Below are 23,701 nucleotides of genomic sequence, written 5' to 3' on the forward strand. Positions count from 1 at the left end.
TAAATAGGATGAGTTTTTATCTAATAATGGGTAATATAGACAAAGTTAATTGATAAGAGACTGGAAAAAGGTATTTGAAATGTCTAAAATAAACACACTAATACTCTCTTTAATTACAAAAAAACCTCAAAATTTTAAAGAAAGACAGAAATCCCAATCTTTTCAATAGTCAAATATACTTAAAAAGCAGTTAACAGAAAAGGAAGTTCAAATACAAATTTTATGAAAAGAGATCCAACCTCATTAGTTATCAAATAAATTTATATTCTAATGATGCTATTTTATATTCACAAGTATTGTAAAACCTACTTTTTGGTGAGATCATGTGGAAATAAACTTAGCCAAACAACCTGTTGATTGTGCAAAGTAGCATTCAATCTGGAAAGCAGTTTTTTAATACTTAGCGAAATCAAGTCAGCACGTAACCTTTGACTTTCAAGCACCTTGTTCCTAGGGGTTGGTAATGGTCCAGGTATATAAACATTTTTTTCAGCATTGTTTGACATAATGATTTGGTAACATTAAAATGATAATGATAACATTTGTAGCACAATACCATTCATGTAAAGATAACACACACGCATCAACAACAGCACCACATCAATTTATTTTGCAAAACTACATATATATTTAATGACATATACCCAACATACCATAGTAAATGTCTACAGGGTAAAACAATGGGAGGGGAGGTTCAGGATGGAGGGAGAAAACTAAAGGTGTATAAGTAAGAGAGATACTTTGCTTGAACTCACAATAATAATTTGACATACATGGAAAAGTACCATTATCTCAAATCTCTGCACCTGAAGATCAAGAGGAAAAACAGAAAGTATACTTTAGATTCAGATAAATACACCTGGACCGGTGCAATGAGGAACCCCTGAGAGGGGGCTGGGAGAGCTCATAGGTCTGAGAAGGAGAGAAACAGAGAGGAGTTTTGCCTTCTATTCACTGCAACCATATACGGTTCCCCATTCTCTCTTTCACTCTGATGATATGATGGTTTTGGCTAAAAGCACATTCTTATTTGGAGAACAAAGAAATGGAACTAAGAGAACCCGTAAGGCACATGGAGGAATCGTTGAAATAATGGCTGCTTTGGTATCAGAGTAAAGTTCTGCCCAGCTCTAGACAGGCCATGTGACTTTGAGTGAGTTACTTATTTCTGTTTGATAAGCCTTGGTTTCCTTATCTGTCAATAGAGGCAATACCCCTTACAGTGTGGTATTGTTACAATGCGATAATTTATTCATTTCATTCTACAAGTATTTATTGTCTCTGTCATATTCTAACTATTCTCGGGGCCAGAATACAGCATGAGCAAAACAAGTTAAAAAAAAATGCCTAGCTTTTATGGATTATAGCGGGCAGTGGGGAGAGACTACAATAAATAAGGTAAGTAAAATGTCCAGAATGGCAGATGGTGATAAATTTAGGAGAAACAAAAAAGAAGGAAAGGAGAAAGGAGGACGGGAAATGCCCAGAAGTAGGGCAATTCTTTTTTAAATAGGATTGTTGGGAAAAACCTTGCTGAGAAGTTTAAACATAGATCTGGAAAAAGTGAGTGAGTAGGCCATGCAGATAACAGGGAAGAGGGCAATCAGTCTTGGTGACCATGAGGGAGAAGTTCTGTTACAGAAGAACAAGGACTCAGTATAATTGGAGGACAGGGAGGAAAGAAGAAGGCAGTAAGGATAAGGGGCAAGAGCTCAGCATCCACATCACAAGGGTTTTATAGACCATTTTAATGACTTTTGACCTCTGCTCTGAGACAGGAGGCTCTTGAAGGCATCTGAATATGGAGGTCATAGGACTTACCTTACTTGAAAAGTGAACTTTCTGGTGACTGTGTTGAGCTAGACTGCAGAAGAGTAAGGTAGAAGAAAGAAACAAGCTAGACTGGGCACAGAGACTCACACCTATAATCCCAGCATTTAGGGAAGCCGAGGCAGGAGGATTGCTTGAGCTCAGGAGTTCTAGACCAGCCTGAGCCAAAAAGTGAGACCTTGTCCTTACAAAAAAAAAAAAAAGTTTTAATTAGCTGGACATAATGATGTATGTCTGTAGTCCCAGCTACCCAGCAGGCTGAGGCAGGAGGATCACTTGAGCCCAGGAGGTCGAGCTTGCTCTGAGCCGTGATCATACCGTTGCACTCCAGCTAGGAGGCATTTGCAGTGATTTCATCAAAAGATGATAGTGGCTTTACCAGACCAACTTGTAGAGCAGAAATAGAGAGTGAGAATCTGGGTCTGTTTTGAATAGGCTGACAGATTTAAATGCAGAGTGTGAAACAAAAAGAGATACCTGGATAAGTGCACATAAGCCACCAGGCATGACACTTGGAATCCGGAAGTCATTTTCTAAAGCAATCACCTCGAATATTAGTTTATACCAGAACTCCCTGGAGGGACACTGTTACAGTGTAGACTGCTGGTATCTGTGCTTAGAGATTTGCATTCAGTACCTCCAGGATGAGCCATCTCTGGAATCTGCATTTTTGACAGGCATGTTGGGTAATTCTGGCACACATGGTCTACACAACCACCCTCAAAGAAACACTGATCTCTACACAGGAGTTGATGTTTTCAAAATTTTATGCATTCATGGAAGAAATGCAATGAAACTGGAAAAAGCTAATGAAAATCCTGAGAAAATTATTGCATTTTAATTCTAAGACAGGGAAAAATATACAGAATAAATGAAATTTATCCCAAAATGTATTAAGAGTGGAAGTAGGTGGTGACTATGGTTAGTGCCTTCTTCTTCCAGTGACTATAAAAGTCAAGATGACTGAATGTACCTATGAAGATATACTTGATTGCCTTTATGTGTGGGGTTAATGAGCTGTATAAAAATTGAGGTAAAAGCAGAAATGAGAGGAAGGGGATGGACTCTATGACTATTCTTTTACCATTATTTTGTGTCGGGGTTAAAATTAAACACCTGATATTGCCGAAGCAAAATCAGAGGAAATGAAAAGTGTCCACCACTGATCTTCAGCTCTCAGCCTGAACTTAAAGAGCCAACTTGGAGGATTAGAAAACATTGTAAAGCCTTCCTTTTTTAACTTGAGTATTATCTTTCTTTTAAAAGTGCAGTGGTTCACGCCTGTAATCCCAGCACTTTGGGAGGCCAAGACAGGCGAATCACCTGAAGTCAGGAGTTTGAGACCAGCCTGGCCAACATGGTGAAACCCCATCTCTATTAAAAATACAAAAATTAGCTAAGCATGGTCAGGGGCACCTGTAATCCCAGCTACTCAGGAGGCTGAGGCAGGAGAATCATTTGAATATGGGAGGCCAAGGTTGCAGTGAGCCGAGATCACTCCAGTGCACTCCAGCCTGGACGACAGAGCGAGACTCCATCTCTAAAAAACAAAACAAAATGAAACAAAAGTGCAAACTACTTAAAGTGCCTCAGTCAAGGTTTCTGCTTTTGTAGATTGAAGGCCCTCAAATGCATCCTAAATTAGGATTCTTTTTTGGTCCAAAATAGCATGTCATGCTAAACAAAGACAAGTGACAAAGTGTAGGTTGTAATTTTAATTAAATATCAAAGGCTCACATGCAGAAGTTCCCTGCATACATAAATTCTCCCTAAATTAGCCACTTTTCTTCAAAGCAGGAAGCCTAGTGAGAGAGCTTGCTCTCCAATTTCAAGCTCAGTATTTGAGATGTGAGATTCAGGAAGCCCGGATCATTTAGATAAGGTTCAGATAAAGATCCTAACGTGCGGATGCTTTTGAACCTCTTTAATTCAACATCTCCATATAACGTGGGAGTTGGGTGTTTGTGGATAAAGCCTAGAGATTGTTGATAGAGATGGAGTATATAGATAAACCTCAAGGTTACTGGCCAAGAGTACTTTTCAGTACTTTTTATAAATGAAAATACAAATAGCATCATCATCTTGGTTTGAGAACTCCTAGAATATTATAAACAACCTTGTTATGTAATCAGAAAAATTAAAGGCAGAGAATGCCAAAAGTAGCTTACTCTAACTAACGAATCATCACGGAGGGGTAAGTAACCAGGCAAAATGTAGTACAAATGCAGGAAAGCCAGGCTCAAATGCTTACAGATGAAAGACAGTTCAATGCGGACAAATGAAATGTAATTATGACTTTGAAGAGTCTTCATGCCACAAGACAATGCTTTGTAAGAAATAAAATATGAGATTTTTTTCTGAAAGGATGAAAAAAGTCTCCAGAGACAAATCGCTATGTGTCATTAATGAAAGATAAACAGAAAGAAAAAGATAAATTAATGCAGTGAACAAGTCTTAATGGCTCAATTGTATATTCACTTCCCCAAATCTGAACACTTGAGAGAACACAAAACAAAAGATGACTTTGGAATTACGAAATTCTAGAAATAAGTAATAGACTTCGAAGGTCTGGAGAATCTTTCAATGGTGGGGGGTGGGGGGCAGGATTCGTCCTGCATTCTCTCAGGTTTGATAAGCCTAAAATTAGAAAATAATGATGCTCACAAGATTTCCCAAATGATAGCATTTTAGAATATGTTATTTCCTCTTTCTTTTCTTTTTTTCCCTTCTCCTTGTCAACTACAATCAATCCTTCGAGAGGCAAATAAGGGCAATTCATATTTATGTTGAATTCAGTGACTACCTGGTGGTCATAGGACCAAAGCCAGGAAGAGGCAAAGGCAAAAGTTTGATATAGAATAATGGTTCTTTACCTCCAGGCAATTTTGCTTCCTAGGAGACCTCTGACAATATCTAGACACATCTTTGATTATCATGACTGGTGGGGGCGTTACTGGTATCTTGTGCATAGAGGCACACAAGGGTGGTGCTAAACATCTTATTATGTTTTGGGAAAGTTTCCCTGTAATAGAGTCTTCCAACTCAAAATGTCAGTAGAACAGAGGCTGAGAAACCCCAGACTAGACCTTTAAGGAGCCATCAGTTTATGCTCTTTGAGCAAAACAGGAAGAGAAGAATTCAGAGTATAATGGAAATATATCTGAGGTGGTGATTAGTTTATTTAGGGATGTGGAGTAGGCAAGAGAAATACTTCAGATCTCAAGTGATCTTGGAGCTCCCTGGTTGATGGAGGTGAAGAAAGACTGAAAGCAGAGAGACATAAAAGTGAGTGAGAATGTCAATGTCTGTTAAATAACAATCAGGAAGACATGGGGCTGGGGAGAAGCATGCGACATATTCATTCATAAAGTGTCTACTATGTTGTATTAGTCCGTTTTCATGCTGCTGATAAAGATACACCCACGACTGAATAATTTATAAAGAAAAATAGGTTTAATGAACTCATAGTTCCACATGGCTGGGAAGGCCTCACAATCATGGTGGAAGGCAAAAGGCATGTCTTACATGGCAGCAGACAAGAGAGAATGTGAGCCAACTGAAAGAGGAAACCCCTTATAAAATCATCAGATCTTGTGAGACTTATTCAGTACTACGAGAACAGTATGGGGGAAACTGCCCCCATGATTCCGTTATCTCCCCCCAGGTCCCTCCCACAACACATGGGAATTATAGGAACTACAATTAAAGATGAGATATGGATAGGGACACAACTAAACCATATCATATGGGCAACTGCTAAAGATGAATTGTAGAGGGAGCCTCCAACTTTGAACACTGTGGTCAAGAGGTTGGACTTATTCTATAGCTAATATGAAGCCATTTAGAGTTTTTGAAGCCAGGAACAATATTATCAGCCATGTAATTTTAGAAAGATAATCCTGGTGTCAGAAAATAAAACTTGAACTAAAGGAAAAAGAAGCTTGAGTAAAGTTGTTGGAGTACTTCCCAAAATGAATTCTCAGACTTGTTACGAAGTGTCATTGGATAAAAGTCTTCTGTGGTCAAATAAGTTTGAACAATGCTTAGTTAAACTAAATCAAAGTGAGTTCTCCACTATAGCACTTCTCAGAATCTTTGCTTAGCTATTTGCACATTGTGACCCTTCATAAGAAGGATGTTGCAAGTATATTTGCCAACAGAAATTTTTCATGGCTTATACTACAGGAATGTGTTCCAAAGAACACTTCATAAGAAATGTAAGATAAAATTTAGGGGCAGGGTGGGGGAGTTGACAATGGGTTAATCTAAGAGCTACTGGGATGGCAGAATTAGCTTTCTGACTTTCAGCTGAGACAATGAGCAGACAGTGATACACAGGGAAAATCCTTAAGGATCAAGATGTTCCTGTCACCTCATGATAGGCCAAGAGGTAGGAAGTAGGGAACTCTAACAAAGTATTAGAAGAAAGATGATACTTAACCTATTTGCCAATACTAACCAATTATTATAGCTAGCTGAAATGCTGGGTTGAGAAGGATTCTAAGATTTCACCAGGAATCAATGTGAGCTTACATAAATCTAGTTATACTGTATTCGTCTGTTCTCACACTACTATAAAGAAATACCCCAGACTGGGTAATTTATAAAGGAAAGAGGTTTAATTGACTCACAATTCCCCATGGCTGGTGAAGCCTCAGGAAACTTACAATCATGGCAGAAGGGGAGCAGATGCCTTCTTCACAAGGCAGCAGGAGAGAGAGAAGTGCCAGCGAAGCACGCAGAGCCCCTTATAAAACCATCAAATCTCGTGAGAACTCACTCACAATCGCTAGAACAGCATGGGGGAAACCGCCCCCATGATCCAATCGCCTACTTTTCTCCACTTGCGGGGTTTACAGGTCCCTCCATTGACACGTTGGAGATTGTAATTCGAGATGAGATTTGGCAGGGGACACAAAGCCAAACCATATCAGAAACCTTCCATGGAAGCAATGAAAATAACAAGTAGTGCACCTGTCGTATGGTTGTCATATATGGACCAGAGGTACCCAGCTCAGATACTTTGTGTTGCGGTTTTAAACATTCTTAGCTCATGAAAACTTTCTTCAAAAGAAACTTCACCTGAAAGGTAAACATAACAGGCAAAAGTAAAACTGTCTATGTAATGTCCACCTGCTCTACTATTTCTTTCTACCTTCCTCCCCCACTGACATTACTATTCATAACTTCTGCAGTTAATTCACTAGTTGAGAAAGATAAGGTTAACAGATGCTCAGGAAAGCTAGATAGGATGAACACACACATTTCTACCTTATCGGGGAAATACTTCTTTTTTTCTTTTCTTTCCTAACATTTAGTTCCCACTTGTTCCTTATGAATATTCAGTAAAGATTTTGGGGAACTTCCAGAGTAATTCAGTTTTACCAACAGACAATTAAAGGGAGGGATTTCGGTTTCACATGTGGACATCAAAAGAAAAGATTGGCATGTACAGCTAACGGACCCAGGTGAAGTTGAGGAGTAGATTGGCTGCAGTCACTGAAAGTAGGAAAACCTTAGAGGAAGACATTATCTGTGGTAACCAGAGTCAGTGATCTCCTCTCTCTCTCTCTCTCTCTCTCTGGCAATTACTCTTGCTGAACCTTAGAGGTTTTGAGATGTATTTAATTACTAGCAAAGGATTTCTTAACTTAATCGTCTGTCCAGTAAACTCACAATGAAGTGCAAAGCACAGGCTCAACATGTTTGAAAATCATATTTTGTCTTGTAGTAGAAGTACTACAAGAATAATTTGTCACTTTGACAAGCTTTGAATAGCTAATGAAACTAGCAGATACCTGGTTTTTTAAAAAGATTAGATCTAGAACAAAAGCAAGTCAGTAATTTGGAATAGGACAATAATTGACAGGTTTTACCGGATACATTCTTGTCAAGTAAAGCAACTTAATGTTCTCTTCTCTAGTTGCAACCAAACAAATTCTGAAGGCTCACAGCTAGGACAGCTTCCTCTTCAGCTTTGCATCTCCAATACCTAGCATACATGCTTAGCACATGTGTAGTAGGTTCTCAGGTATTATTTGCTGATGTAAGGTTATTGTTTTCTGAGTGTGTAGATAATGTGCAACAGCTACCTTACTTCTGAGAGATTTAAACAATAAGAGGATGAAAAACTCTAGCCCTCTTCTTGGAGGCCTTGTAGATATGTCTGAGAGTATAAAATCTGTGCCCAGGTAGTTGCAAAGTCCAGAAAGCATGCAGACTCTGCCTTCTGACAATTTTTGAGCAATGGGGCTAAAAAAGTTGCTAACAATGCATTTCTATCCATAGATTGAAGTGATTAACAAAGAAGATGGGGTAATTTTTGCTAAGTTACAAACTCCAGTTTATGATAATACAGAATAATAAGTATATTTTAAGCAGTGAATCTTTGAACATTTTCCACATGACTGAGGTAGTTATTTGGTGAGATATGACTTTTTTAAGTGGGTTTTTTTTAAAGCATTGATTTTGTGTTTCGAATTATCTAAAATGCATTCTATGCACTGTGACTATGAAATTTTGAAGAGGTACAATCTTGATCACTTACTCTGGATTTGTTTCAGCCAAAGCAATATATTTTTTTTTTTCAACTAATTGTAAATATCACCTTTCGGGGGTTTTAATGAACCTAATAAAAAGATATGGCAATTTGTCTGCTCTATGCAAACACTTAGCTATGAGAAAATTAAACAAGAATGAAACCATATTAACCCTCATTACTAAGTCAAAGTAGATATATATTTGTATAACTTAAGACAATAAACCAATGTTATATGTGAATCTTCATAATTTTTGAAACAAACATCTGGTATTCTTTACAGTTATATTTCAGATGCAATAGATGGGATTATTCCTTATACTTTGAATAAGATGAAACATCTACAGGGACATTTGGGCTTGAACCTGGATCGACCCAGCTTTATTCTAACCATATACTTGGTAAGAAGCAAGCACTTTTTCTTTCCTTTGTGTGTGTATGTATGTATGTCCTGTTTCACTAAAGTGAACCCCGTCATTATAGAAAAAAACTCAAGGATATGTTGTTAGACCTGTGTAGTCGTGTCTACATGACAGACAGTACAACTAACAGGATCTTTTAAAGCTGATAAAACAATTTTTAAAAGTAGTGAACCCTAGGTTCTGCCTTTTGGAACATAGAGAAACCATGCATTTTGCTCTCTGGACAATGGATCCCTCTGAAAATGTAAATCACTACATATATATATACACACACACATATACACACACACATCACTACACACACACACACATACACACACACTCCAAATAAATGGCCTTCAACTGTATGCCTCCACGTTATTTTCTGAGCACACTAAATGAAACCTTATTCTCACACATCTAGACGTACTCAGGGCTCGTCATGTTGAAATTAAGAACTCAAGATGGCAATGACCCTGCTGTCATTGGGTTTTGACATTTGTATCAGTGTCCTCTCTTTAAAACAGGGGCATGTAGACAGTTCCTGGAGGGTTCTGTAGATCTAAAGCACATGAATGTGACTCCATCTACATGAGAAGGAAATGTTTCATTGTTTGGTAGTGGTTTCCATGCCAAAAGTTTCCAGACACTGAAGATATTGACAGCAAAGTTTCAGATACTAGGAACTGGTAGAATGGCAGGGAGTGGGGATATGGGCAGAATCTCCAGATTTTGGATGCTAAAACCAATGAAAGCTTGAGGTCCCAAGTTATATTTGCCAGGAATTTAAAAGCTGCATCTTCTCCATTTGATGGGCTCTGATGGCCCACAAGAGAGGCATGCCAAAAAGGAGGAGCAAAGAAATTTCCTTTCCTTGTAAGAGAATAATATCTCCCAAATGTCTTGCAGAACCCAGTCATCAGGAGTTGCCAAAACATTTTAACATCACATTTGGCATATTATGGCACAACCTCACTGACTTCATGTTCATCTGCAGAAAATGAAGGATAGAAGCAAAAATGGAGATGGAACGAATGAGAAAAAAATAGCATAAAACACCAGGTCATCAAGGCAACAGTAGTGATATTATCTGGGAAACTGGAAGAAATCCAATTGTGGATAAAGATAAATTACAGATGAAACCAGTGTTTAAAAAAGAAAGAAAGAAATGGAATAGAAACTATAAGGTATGTAACTTTCAAAGGAGAAAAGGCAGATTCTTCACTCATCTTATCTTTTAAGAATGAGATATTGCACCATCTGCTCCCCAAACCGTTATTTCATTTCACTCTGGATTTCTCCTCGGTCTCCTCCCTGTGTTCTCTGAATTTTCAGATTGGCTCTCTTCCTATGAGTCACATCCTTTCTCTAAATGTTTCCATATTTCCCCCTGTCTCTGCTGCTTATGTATGACTCTTTGTTAAGCATTTCAAAATATTACATGTTACTGGGTTGTAATACTTTGCTTGTATCTAGCACCTTTTATTTTTAGAACTTGGTGTTTAAACAAATACTGTCTAACTACTGTGTTAAAAATGCCTGTACATTTTATAGGTGTAAAGTTACATCATAATTTTTTAAATGATAGAATGGCTAGCTCACACTCTCATACTACAATGCTTATTCTAACTTTGTGTTTTTGTGGGGCATTTCAAGATATACTCCAAATTATAATAACTTCTATTATTGCATCATTGCCCTTTTCTATAACATTCTTCATGGTATATTAACACACATGCCTTAGAATTATTCACTGGTAATTATCTGCTTCACATTGACTAAGCCAGAAACTTACCATCTCAGTCTCCCTTACTTCTAGCAGGTGACCAAACCCTTGCAATTGACCTTAGCAGCAGCTTTCTAGGTTTTGCAAATTCTGACCTGTGGGTCAGTTCCAGCCACCCACCTTGCTTTGTAAATAAAGTTTTACTGGAACACACTCATTTGTTTACATATTGTCTATGACAGAGTTAAGTAGCAAAATTATAAATTGGATGTTATTACCCTCCTGTTTAAAAACCTTCAATGCTCCTTATTTCCCTCAATATAAAGCTCACCCTTCTAAATTCAACCTGCAGAGCCTATTTCTACCTCTGACTCTTCTTTTATCCCCTTCCTCCACATAGACATTTCATGCAAAGTGTGAATGACATTAAATCAGTTTCTGCAGTATTCCATGCCATACCAGAAAAAGCTCCTGGCTCCGAAAGAATATGTTAGATGCCTCTTCCATGCTCTTATATAGAACGTATGTTTCCGCTAATCTAGTCCTTACTAGAATTGCACTGTAATTTTACTTATTTGTCTGAATCCTCTGCAATAATCTGCTGCAGAGCTAGCATTCTTGCTGCCACATTTAACTGAATCAAATACAGCACCTAACACATAGTAGGGTTTCAGAAATATTTAATAACATGAGTAATAAAATGCAGATACCATTTCTATACTAAAGAAAAAAACGAAAAAGAATCTATAATATCAAGATGAAGTTTAATCTGGAAAAGTACAAACAAAACAACCATTAAGGAGAAGTACGCAAGGTCCAAGAGTGGTAGAGTGAACATGAATTTTTGTTGGGACGTTAGGGAAATCTGAGAAAGTGATGATATAGCTATGAGAGATAATGATGTAATAACTAGACATTTATGGATTATGATACACAACGACCAGGAAACAATTCCATAACTGTATTTCACACAGCTTTGTTCATCATTATAAGCATGTGGATGTCTCCACATCCACATTTTCTTGTTATTAATGATTCTGACGTAACCACTGCAATTATTTAGATATGCATTTTGATTAATTCTTCTTCTTCTAAATAATTGCATAGTTTGAATCTCACTGTTTTAAAATATGTTCAAAGTAGTAGCATGAAAGTGGTAAACTTCTAGAAGGTAGAGGAAGAGACATTAGGGTTGCTGATGAATCTGAAGAAGTTTGCAGGTATAGGCATAGGAAATACATGCTTTATTTTCCATACACACATTTTACAGATGGTGACCTATTGTCAGCATATCCTATATCTTAACTAGTTTATCCATAGTTGGTAATGGATACAGCTGTATGCATTTTCCACATGTATGAATATCATCCTGTGAGACATAAGAAGCTTGCCCTTCCTTCCTTCCTTCCTTCCTTCCTTCCTTCCTTCCTTCCTTCCTTCCTTCCTTCCTTCTTTCTTTCTTTCTTTCTTTCTTTCTTTCTTTCTTTCTTTCTTTCTTTCTTTCTTTCTTTCTTTCTCTCTCTCTCTTTCTTTCCTTCTTTCTTTCTTTATTTCTTTCTTTCTCTTTCTTTCTTTCTTTCGACAGAATCTCACTGTGTCACCCAGGCTGGAGTGCAGTGGTGCAATCTCGGCCCACTGAAAACTCTGCCTCCCAGGTTCAAGCGATTCTCCTGCCTCAGCCCCTGGAGTAGCTGGGATTACAGGCATGCGCCACCACTTCTGGTAATTTTTGTATTTTTAGTAGAGAGGGGGTTTCACCATATTAGTCAGGCTGGTCTCGAACTCCTGACCTCAGGGAATCCACCTGCCTCAGCCTCCCAAAGTGCTGGGTTTACAAGTATGACCCACCATGCCTGGCCTGAAGTTTTCTATGTTACCTAAACTCCATTTGCCTCATTAGACCAATCCCTAACCACGTAGCCAACGGTTTACCTGGAGTAAAATGAATGGAGGGGTTCACAGGCAAGAAAAGCAGCCAGGAAATTACTGTTTTAATTCACCTTAGAGTATCTGGCCCTCCCAAAACGACTTGGAAATTGGGACTGAATATAGTCTTCTTCAAAAATATTGTAAAATTAATTATATTAAAATATACTTTTGTATGCTCTGTACAAATTTCACCCACACCATTATTTAAATGGTCTTGTTAGCATTAATCCTGTTGGAATCTTTGCTTGTATAACTACAAAACAAAAGTATGTTCCAACTAATAGATGTGCTTTAAAACAGTTCTAAGAAGGAAAATATGAATAGAATATCAGAAAATAAATAATAAAACATTTGCAAATAAAAGAATTTTGGAGGGTTTGGAAAGCTAGGTATAACCAAAATATAAAAAGGAACCTTAGGTAAATGAGCCCTAGTGAATAAAGAATGTATTCTCACCCACAGTCCCTAAGGTGGTCTGGCTTCTTGCTTGTCCCAAAGTAGCCTCTTCCTACATAAAAGTCTTTGCCAGTAGAATTTATGAATCGCTTAGAAATAACACTTGCCTTTTAATCTTAAAATATCCATGGAAAGGACTGTCAGCATTCTTTTCTAACTATAACTTTATAGCATTGGTTTCTAAAGGCAAATAAATGTGGAATATTATCTGATTCACATAAATGACTTGACTTACCCGAAGAAAGGAAAGCCCTCCTACTGTTCTTAATGGTTATGTGACAGGACAAACCATGTTTGAACTGTTTGAATACATATCCCCTTACTTCTGCCTGGTGGGATTCATAGTCACCCACTAGGCAGGGTTAACTAATGACTGAAATGAAATCCAGTCATTTAAAGAAATCTCAAAGGCTTCCTGGAGTTAGGCTGGAAAGATGTCACTAAGAGAAGGGCTGTACTTTATGCTTTTGCAATGTTTACAGAACCTGTAGCACAATGGAGCATGATTAATGAGACTCTTCAAACTCTAGCACAAGCATAGGACTTTGTACTTGTCATGTCTAAAGATCAGCCTTTATCACCCCCATAACATAAGAAATGTAAACCAGAACCTAATCATTTCCTAAAGGAGTTACCTTGGCTGTTATTCTCAAGTAAACTTAGGGGTTAAAGAGGAGACGTTCTCATTTTTTAATAAGAATGGCACCTTTGCTTTGGGAAATGCTTTTCCCTTAAATGTTTTTACACTTATCATTTTATCCTATACTTACAAAATGATGTAAAACATGTTTGCCAGAAATTATTATCACCTGTGACAGATGAGACATCTGGGGCATAAAGAGATTAAGTGACTTTCCTAAATACCCAGCTAGTTTGAAACATATTTGACACCAAAACTCAGCCTGATTCTATTCCAAATAGACTGCAACATGCTATTATGTTTAAACACACCCTACAAGAGATTAGCAAAAGAACTTGGGCAATTAGCAAATTTTCTTAGTATCTTTGAATCTACTTTCTATTCTTTTCCTAAAGTCTGAGTAATGTAAAGAATTCTTAAAAAGATAATTTATATCCACAATAAAATATTTTCCATTGTGTTAATTCAAGAAGTTGATCTCAAAACCTTCAGAATTGTGTTTTTCCGTCCATTCAAAGCTCACACCTCATTAAATGTGCTCACCCTCATCTCTCTTCCATTCGGGATACTGTTGTAAATGGGTGATGGATGGCTCACAGGTTCAGCAGATCCAGTAACAATCCTAACCTCCTTCATTCTATCAACAGTTTCCTGAGGCCTGACAAACAAGATCTTCCTGCCTGTAAAAAGGCCATTTAAGAGCATACAAACTCAATTTTACCACATCTTGTGGGCAAACTTCTATTTGAGAAAAAATAAACTCAGAATACCAACTAGGGTCCGTTTTCAACTGAGAGCAACTGTGTCAGTTGTCCTGAAGCTTCTTGCGTCAGAATCACACATCAGTGCTTTGGATCCCTCTATATTGCTGAAAGAGATGTGGATTCTTCTTCCTGGATGTTCTCATCAGGTGCATCTAGAAAAGCATGATAACCATCTACCCAGATGTAATAGACATGATACGACCCTATTCAGTTTTCTTCTTTTTTCCTTTTCTATTTTGGTTACTTTTTTTTTCAGGTAATCTTCCCAGTAAAATAACATGTCTGTCTATTCCAGATATTACAGTGGAAACCATGGAGAAACACTTTTGGTGGTTGTGCTTATTTATTTTCTCGTTGCTCACAGCTCTGGAGCTGTCATCATTTGAGAGAAGAAAGAGCTTTTATCTGAGTTTCTTGATGGACAGGATGTTGTCTTTACTTGTTTTCCCCCCTTTGGCAACTGATACTGTGTCTGACTTTCTTCTTAACCCATCTGTCTTATGCTTTCTTGTTTTGCCAAAAAAAAGAAAAATTTGACATCCTCACAAAATGGTATTTATATTGCCCTAACTGGACAGAGTAAAAAATACGTGACTGATGAATATCTGAAGGAATTAAACCATTCTTGAATATGTAAAAATACTTCTTAACTATATTATGAAAGATCGATTTTTATTAATAAACAATCATGTTAACGTGGGCCATAGTAAATAAACGTACCTTGGGTTGTAAAAATAGAAGAATCTTTTGGCAGAAGATCCTGGCGAGCAGAGAACTTAATACAAATACAGAAAATTTGTTTACTCTTGGTGATTCATAAGCTTTTAAAAAATGTAAACTTTTTTAAAAGGAAAATAGAGTGAAAGAGATATGTCACTTGGTATTTTGTTTATTTCATTTCTAAATTTTACAGATCAAAAAGTGTATTTAATTAGATTGGAAATTACCTGCTGTTTTGAAAAGTTAGGGAACTACAGGAAAAATTGTTTAGACTTGCATATTTGTTTACTATTTCTGATACATTTCGTATTCTTTATTTATCCTCTTAAGATAATTCAAGTCCTATTTATTGATGATGTATGAGGATCTAACAAGAATTTGACCAAGATATAGGTATTGACCTCTTCCTTCCTAGCTTTTTAAAAAACACTTTTATTTAGATATATTTTGCATATCATATGATTTGTTCTTTTTGTGTGTATAGATCTCCATACATCTTTTTAGTAATTTTTTTTTTTTTTTTAGGTGGAGTCTCGCTCTGTCACCCAGGCTGGAGTTTAGTGGCACAATCTCAGCTCACTGTAGCCTCCACCTCCTGGGTTCAAGTGATTCTCTTGCCTCAGTCTCCTGATTAGCTGGGATTACAGGTGCGTGTCACCATACCCAGCTAATTTTTGTATTTTTAGTAGGATGGGATTTCACCATGTAGGCCAGGCTGGTCTCGAACTACTGACCTCAGGTGATCCACCCACCTTGGCCTCCCAAAGTGCTGGGATTACAGGTGCGAGCTCTTGTGCCCAGCCTCTTCTTAGTAAATTTATCAAGTTAAACATCCATCATCATGAATCAATTTTAGAACCTTTTCTTCATGGCATTATGATCCCACATGCATATTTACTGTTAACCCCTATTCTCTCTTCTCTCCCCCTAATCCCACTCCTCTGGCAACCAATAATCTGCATCCTGTCTCCACAGCTTTGACTTTTCTGTAGATTTCTATAAATTAAATCATACAATATGTGGTCTCTTGTATACATCTTGGACAAATTTAACTCCTTTCCCTATAAGACTAATAAAAAGCAAAAATCTAATTCTAATAAACTCACTTGTATTCCCAGTAAGTGATTGTCCAGCCTATTTATAAAATATTGTACTAAAGGAAGCTTCAAAAGATAAGACAGAGACAGAGAAACAGACACTATTTGTGAGGAACTGTTTCTTTAACTTTCTGATCAAGTTTTTAGTGTTAATTTTATTTTTCAAAGTTGTTTTATGTAGAGAAAAAGGAAACATAAAATCCAAGTGTTCCAACCAAGTAAGTAAATGAGATGACTAAATCCAGAAAACTCAAGCACTAAAATAATTCAGGAATAAAATTAAAAAGCAAAATAAAAGACTCACTTGAAAAACTTTACAGTTACCTCTATTAGCTAAGGAAAACAAGGGTGAAAGAAAATTGGCTAAGCAATTTATACAAATTTTTAAATAATATATATAGTGAAAAGGCAAGCTCAGAATTCTCTGGTTTGAGGAACTTTATTTCTAGGGTAGGTCAAGTTTATTTCTAGGGTGGCAGATGGTGAAACCTGAAAGCACTGCAGAGTTAACTGTGCAAGAACTAAGCAGCTCTACACCTTCGAAGCTCTCAGAGGTTATATGGAACAAGGTTACCAACAAAGCAGGAAGTAGCAATGCAATTAATACTCCATGAAATGGCTGAAGGTTAGATGGACTAAATATATCTCACGCTAAATTGTGTTCATATTAATTATATAAATCATATATATTTATATGTTATATAAACACATTAATTATATAAATAATGACAGCTTTTTCTTATTTTGAGCTTTGAAACACCTCACTTTACTTGATCTTTTCATATCTACCCTGAAAGATGATCTTTATTATACTCTTTTTATTTGATAGAAGGGATGCTGAGGCTCCGAGCAGTTACGTGATTTCCCTGATAAGATGGAGACTTGAAATAAGAGCTTCCAAGTCCAAGCTCAGAGCTCTTTGTAACTGTATAAAGTTTGAGTGCAAATATTCATTATTTTTCTGTGAATAAGCACTCTTGAAAATTGCCTCTGTCCTTCCAAAGAAGGCAATTTTATTTTTCTAGCACGTTGATAGTGAGAGAAAGTATATATCAATTTTAATTCAGAATCTCTTATATATGTTTGATTAAGTGTGTTTTCCCAGATTAAAACATCACTTCCCTCTTTATCAGAACTATAGTTAGATATAGGTAGACTCGTAACTTTTTTTTTCCATATTGATTACTTTATTATTATTATTATTTTATTATACTTTATGTTCTAGGGTACATGTGCACAACGTGCAGGTTTGTTACATATGTATACATGTGCCATGTTGGTGTGCTGATTCGGTAACATTTTGCACGATGGTAGCATCTAAGTTTGAATAAGTCCCTAGGTAGATCTTTTATCTGTTTGTATGCCTTTTTTAAAAAGATGTTACCTTCACTTATTCCTCCCAGTGCAGTTGGAGAATGTTTGTATCAAGTTTTTGCCAGCTTCCCTGTGGAATAGAGAGCAACTGCTTAACAAATGGCAGGTTTATGTAAGAGGAAATCTCCATGGTTTAACGTGCTTTTGTTTCCTGCCAGTATGTACCTTCTGTTTTTGTTCACGCATAATCATCTTGTAACCTGCACAGAAAGGCAAAGAAACCAAGGCTTGAGGAAATGGATATTCAAGCAATTACTTTCACGCTGATTTTCCAATTCTTGGCCCAAAGGAATTTCCTTGAGACTAGGGACGCCAGTAGCTGGGGCTGCTGTATGCAGAAGGCTGGATATAAAATAATGCCACAAAGTCCCCGGTAAAATCAGTACATTGTCAAAAGACTCTCATCATCATTTGAATGAGCCTTTTCTCTAGAAAGAACCTGTTTCAGGGCACAAAAGTACTTTGCGCATATCTAAATTGTTATATTTCCCTAAAGAGAGGATAATTATTTTTCTATGGGTCTCCTCTAGACTTTGAGTTTTGACAGACAAGGACTGAATCTATTCATCAAGGGCCTGCTACATGTTTTGTGTTTTCTACAGATGTGTGTTGGATAAATGGATGAGTCATTCACTGTAGAGTGGTGTTTCAAAATCAGAAGAATATGCATTTCAATGTCACAGATTCACGTGAATCAAGTCACACTCACTAAAGGATGTCATAGACTGAGTATTTTATACTCATGGGAGAAAAGAAACTTACTTCTCCATAGTGTGGTAGGCATGGGTTTCCTTATACTGGTCCACATCTTGGAGAACAAGATGCTCTCTACGTGACAGAGGAGCTTATTTGTGAACTCAGCAACCATGTTTTGAGCATCAATCAGGTGAAAGTTCTATACGGAACACTAAGAGAATAGAAAAGTGAAACCAACTTAATTCTCGGAGTCAGTAAGATCTAGTCACGATATTAAACATGTAGATTGCTAATATTACTTTAAGAGAGAATGAAATGAGTACCATAATGGTGGAAAAATGTAAGAGAAAAGGTTAGGATGTAATGGATATTATCTTTTCATAGAGAAGTTGGAGTTTTGAGTCATCCAGAAATGTGGCAATGGGACTGGACAAAAGGGAGAATAAAAAACAAAACAAAACAAAACAAAACAAACAAACAAACAAAAAACTTTACCAAGATTTGGAGAATGACTGGGTTTGGGAATTGTAAAACACAGACTAATTGAAAATTGCTTCAAAATATGTAGCCAAAGGACATTGTTGAGCACTTTCCCCTTCCCTTCCCTTCCCTTCCCTTCCCTTCCCTTCCCTTCCCTTCCCTTCCTCCGTTCCTTCCTTCCTTCTTTTTTTTTTTTTTTTTTTTTGACAGTCTTGCCCTGTTGCCCAGGCAGGAGTGCAATGGCGTGATCTTGGCTCACTGCAACTTCTGCCTCCCGGGTTCAAGCGATTCTCCTGCCTCAGCCTCCAGAGTAGCTGGGATTACAGGTGCGCACCATCATGCCTGCATAATTTTTTGTATCTTTAGTAGAGACAGGGTTTCACCATCTTGGCCAGGCTGGTCTTGAAATCCTGACTTTGTGGTCTACCCACCCTGGCATCCCAAAGTGCTGGGATTACAGGCGTGAACCACTGCACCTGGCCTGCTCAGCATTTTCCTAAGGAAATACAGGAGGACTTCTCTAAATTGTATACAGGAAAAATTTTGTGAGAGATTATTCCTGAGTAAATTTGATATTTGAGATGTTTACAAATCATAAATGCTTATTCTGCTCACTTAAAAATTGTAAATTCATGAGGGTGGGCCAGATTCAGTGACTCACTTTCAAAGAACCGAGTATTGAAAGGGCAAATAACTTTATAGTAGAGAACCCTGATATGAAATATCTTGGAGAATGTTAATGTCATCAGTGGCATCATGCTGCTATCATGTGCCAGCTGACATGATGTGACCAGTAAAGCATTCCACCTCGGATACTTTTTACCAAGAACTATAGCTAGAGCCTAATCATGAGAAAACTTTAGATGAACCAAAAGTGATAGATATTCCACAATATACCTGACTATCACTTCTCAAAACTTACAGGATCATACAAAGCAAGAAAAGACTGAAGAACTATACAGAATACAGGAGATAGGATATTTAAAGGCAATGGGATATCCTAGATGAGATCCTAAAACAGGAAAAAGACTTAGTAGGAAAACTGATGAACTATGAATAAAGTTTAAGATTTAGTTAATAGCAATGTAGCTGGTTTCTTAGTTTTGATAAATGTTCTAAGGTAATGTAAGATGATAACATCAGGGGAAACTGACAATGTTTACACTAATATAATTTGTCAATATTTTGAAGGCTGATATGGTGTGATGGAATGATAATATCATTAGCAGTAACAAGTCGAATTTCTAAAGCACTTTCTCATATGCTGACTCATGGTGGGACAATGTTATAAGGCTGGCAGAACAGGGATTTTTTTTCATATTCATTTTATAAATGAAGAAGCACTTCAGCGTCGAATTTACCCAAGATCAAAACTGAGCTGAAATCATGATCTTATTATACTGTGTTATTTTTACTTTCACAAGGTATTAGAAAAGAAAGGCCAATGTACATATGTGTGTATAGATGGGGAATGATGTAAGAAACATGGGGGTGGGGGATTAAAGAATTTGAGATGATAGCCAGTTTCAATTGAAAGGAAAACTATTGAAGACTGAAGTCTTAAGAATAGTGGGCTGACCCTCTGTTTTTTGAAGCTTGCAGATTTGCTTTTCGTTTTTCTTTCACCCACTTCTCTTATGGATCAGTGAGTTTCCTAATAAAAATAAAGTAACGTAATTATTATAGTTTTGTGAGTCTGCAAAATTATCGCTCTTTGGAGTCCCTGAGCCACATTTCCTATTCTTTTGCTTCCTCTGGCCCCATCATCACACATTTCTAAAGCCGACTCATAGGTCATGTGCATAAGAAATTTGTTACAACGATTCTGCTTGTATTTTGGCGTGATATTTTTCCTTACTTAATTTTCCTTGTCCTGATTACAATAGCTGCAACCAATAGCTTTTAATAGGTGGCACATACTCATAACATGGTTTGCTCATGGTTTAGAAACAGCAATAATTTAAAATATGAATTCTGTACATCTGCAACAACTCCCTCCCCCATTTTCGATCTCGTTCGTTTTCTAGCAGCATAAATCAGAAAGCAAAACCTTTGTTGCTTTAAAAGTCCTGCTTTGCCTTTTTAAAATGTGTTCTTAAAGATGAAATAATTACGCTGCTTTCTTGGATCAAGATTTCAAAGGAAGAACCTCCTGCGGATACTTATGTACACTTACATACGAAAATGGATGTTTAAATGCAGGTAGATGAGTATTTGTCCTAAAATGTGATCTTCCTTGTTGATGCTGGAGCTTGAGGAGCTATCCCTATGCTCTGCTGCCACCTTGGCAACTCAGACGGATTTACAACGGAGTTCTGCACAGGGAAAGCTGGAAGCAGCATCCCCACAGCCTCTCATGGGGCTGGCACGGCTCAGAGAGGCATTTGAAATGGCTGTTACTGATACCCATAGACTTGGGTATGCTTCAGAGAGGAATTATAACATCTATCTGGTGGGAAAACATACTTTCTCTGTTTTTAAGTAACTCCGTTTCAGCAAGATCCATGTGTGTAGCCTCTGAATGCTCTATAAAGGTTCCGTATTCGTTTCTTTCTCTCCTTAGCCCGGAATAGAGACAGAAGGAGGATTCGGTCGAAGATGTCCGTGTGTGGATCTGAGTTTGCGCTCTGAGCGACGTCCTCGCTCATTTGGGTGTGACGGTGACAGCAGAGGCGCTCTGCTGACAGTTTTTTCTTGTCTAAGCTTGCATTCCGCATCCACAATATGACTCGCCTTCCACTCCGGTTAACTTCTTGGAAGTCCAGAGCACTTAGTCAAAGCTGTGTACAAAATGCAAAGCATCTGGGCGGCTAAGGCAGAGGCTCCTGTATTCTCTATGTAACCGCCTCCAAAAAAGCTGGGAAATTTCGCGGATCAAAATGTAGGCGCTTAAAGCTGACCCGCTGCTGTCAATGTTGGGACTCTGATACATTTTTGCGTCGTCATTCTTGTATGTGTTTCCCGTTCATTCCATTCTAAGGCTCAGGCTCCAGCTGTCTCTCGCGCGCGCACTCTCCCCTCTCTTTCCATTTCCCATTCACACATCAAACTCCGTCCTCCGCACCCCTATCTTCCTGTGTCTTCGTCTTAGTTATGTGAATGTGTGTCATTAGGCTTACTCGGACACTGGATGGGTGAGTGGGAGGCAGCTTTTCTTGCGGTTTCATTTACACTTGGCATGGGTGGCTGGGTACCCTCCACAATTCGTCTCTCATACGGAACACAGTTAAAATCTATAGCTAGAACCAGCGAAGAGTTCCGAATCTTCAAAGCGCAGCTAGGGCAGGAAATAATACAGGGTTGGGGGGCGTGGACGGGGGCGGAGAGTAGAGAAGTAAAGGAATAAAACCAACTTCGCTGGCAACTTCAGTAAATCCGGTAACTGGAGGCAAAAAATAGACTCCGAGGGCTGGGTCTGGTCCGGATGAAACGCTAGGGCTCCTTCCCATCCTTGAATCTGGGCGCTGGAAGCCAGCCACGGGCGTCTTGCCACGCGAGTGCCCCTAGACAGCAACACACCCACTGGAAACGCACGTGAACAAAGCTCTCGCCCCCGGGAGCCGCCGCCTGCGGTTTCCTAGTCGATCCCAGCTTCTCTAGGGAGTGTCAGGCGCTCACAGGGTTAAGTTAGTTCCCTCCCTGGTAGGAGGGAGAGGAGGGGGAGGGGAAAGGCAGCTTACTGTCTCAGGCTGGGTACCTTGTAGTTAGTTGTACGTTCGAAACCTGTCGCCGTCACTTGCGCTTTTGGCATTATCCATTGTCACCGCGGAGGAACGAGCGCTTGAGATAACATCAGCGCCCGCAAATCTCCGCGCCAAGGCGCTGCGCTACTCCTTCCGAGGTGCGCCTCTGGTCCTCCGTCCCGGGTGCCCAGCAGCGGCGAGGCGGCATCTCCGCTCCCACCGCCGTGTCCACCGAGCCCCGGGATCAGGGTGGCAGTTCTCAACGATGGGCAGGAGGGACCTCGGCGGCGACCCCTAAAACAATACCATGCCCCGGGAGCCCCGCTGCTGCCGCGCCAGCGTCTTCCCTTTCCACCTCCCTGACCCTGTCGGATTTGGATGAGCCCTTTCCGAGGAGAAGACGCAGCCGTCAGGTAAAAGGGGCTGCGGTGCCAGGTGAAGTTTCCAATAACCGGCCGAGCTGCTGCTACGCTGGCACCAGGCTGTTTCTTTGGGGGATTTCTTTTTTTTGAAAGAGTTGGGGTGGTCATCTTAAGTGGGGTGTTCTAAGCTTTGTCTTTTACCTGGAGAGAAAATACGAAGCTTAGCTTTCTCTCGACTTTGGGGACATCTGTCTGCTGGTCAAATCCACCTCCTCTAAGGAGCTATATAACTGAGTTCTGGGTCAAAACGCAAATTTGCTTGTCTAGTAGATGCATCGATGCTAAACTGGGGTTCTCAGTGCCCCTAACCTTGCCAGAGTTCACCCTCCTACTTCCGTAGATTGAATCTCTTAACTTTCACCAGTAACAACCGTCTCCCCTCCACAAGCTGTTGTTAATGTCACCAGCGTTATTATCAAGCGGTTGTATCTAAAGACACCAGCGTGCTACCTGCCCATAATCTGGGATCCATTAGCAGTTAAACAGATGCGGTGGATACTAATTCCTTTTCCTTAGAGTTGGTGGGGGTGGGAGTGGTGGTGTGGAGGGTGCTTTTTCCAAAACCAAGTCCCATCGAGCCCTGCTTGTCCTCTTCGGGCTGGCGGGCACTGAGCTGGGGCCATCTAGCTTTTCTAGAGCGCCTGAGGAGGTGGCGAAGGCTTGGGGAGCACAGCGGGCGGAATCGGGATCGAGTTCCTTGAGCCGCGTGCGTGGGACGCAGGGAGAGGGCGAAAAAAGCCCCCAGGTGCTGAATGCAGGGACAAGGAGCCAGCGAGGTTGACTGGAGCAGGGCCTTGCCAGCTGTTACCCAGTCTCTGAACAGGCTTGGGAGCTTGGAGTCTCCTGGAAAGATCCCTCCGCCGCGCTGACCAGTACCGGGCTCGCCCCCGCACTTTGAGCGCTGCCGCGGTCTTTTGTAATCAAGCCCTAGATCAAGGCTGTAAG

General features: G+C 39.1%; 1 protein-coding gene across 1 annotated transcript in view; it reads left to right on the forward strand.

Moving 5' to 3' along the window:
- The first annotated feature begins 22,357 nt into the window (after positions 1–22,357).
- The window catches only part of FLRT2 (fibronectin leucine rich transmembrane protein 2), a 96,716-nt gene continuing 95,372 nt past the window's right edge, over positions 22,358–23,701 (forward strand). The window contains exon 1 of the mRNA XM_065549178.1: positions 22,358–22,747. The gene's annotated coding sequence lies outside the window, so the exon portion shown is untranslated. The remainder of the gene's footprint in view (positions 22,748–23,701) is intronic.

Source organism: Macaca fascicularis, chromosome 7 (assembly GCF_037993035.2).
Source record: "Macaca fascicularis isolate 582-1 chromosome 7, T2T-MFA8v1.1".
Lineage (NCBI taxonomy): Eukaryota > Metazoa > Chordata > Mammalia > Primates > Cercopithecidae > Macaca > Macaca fascicularis.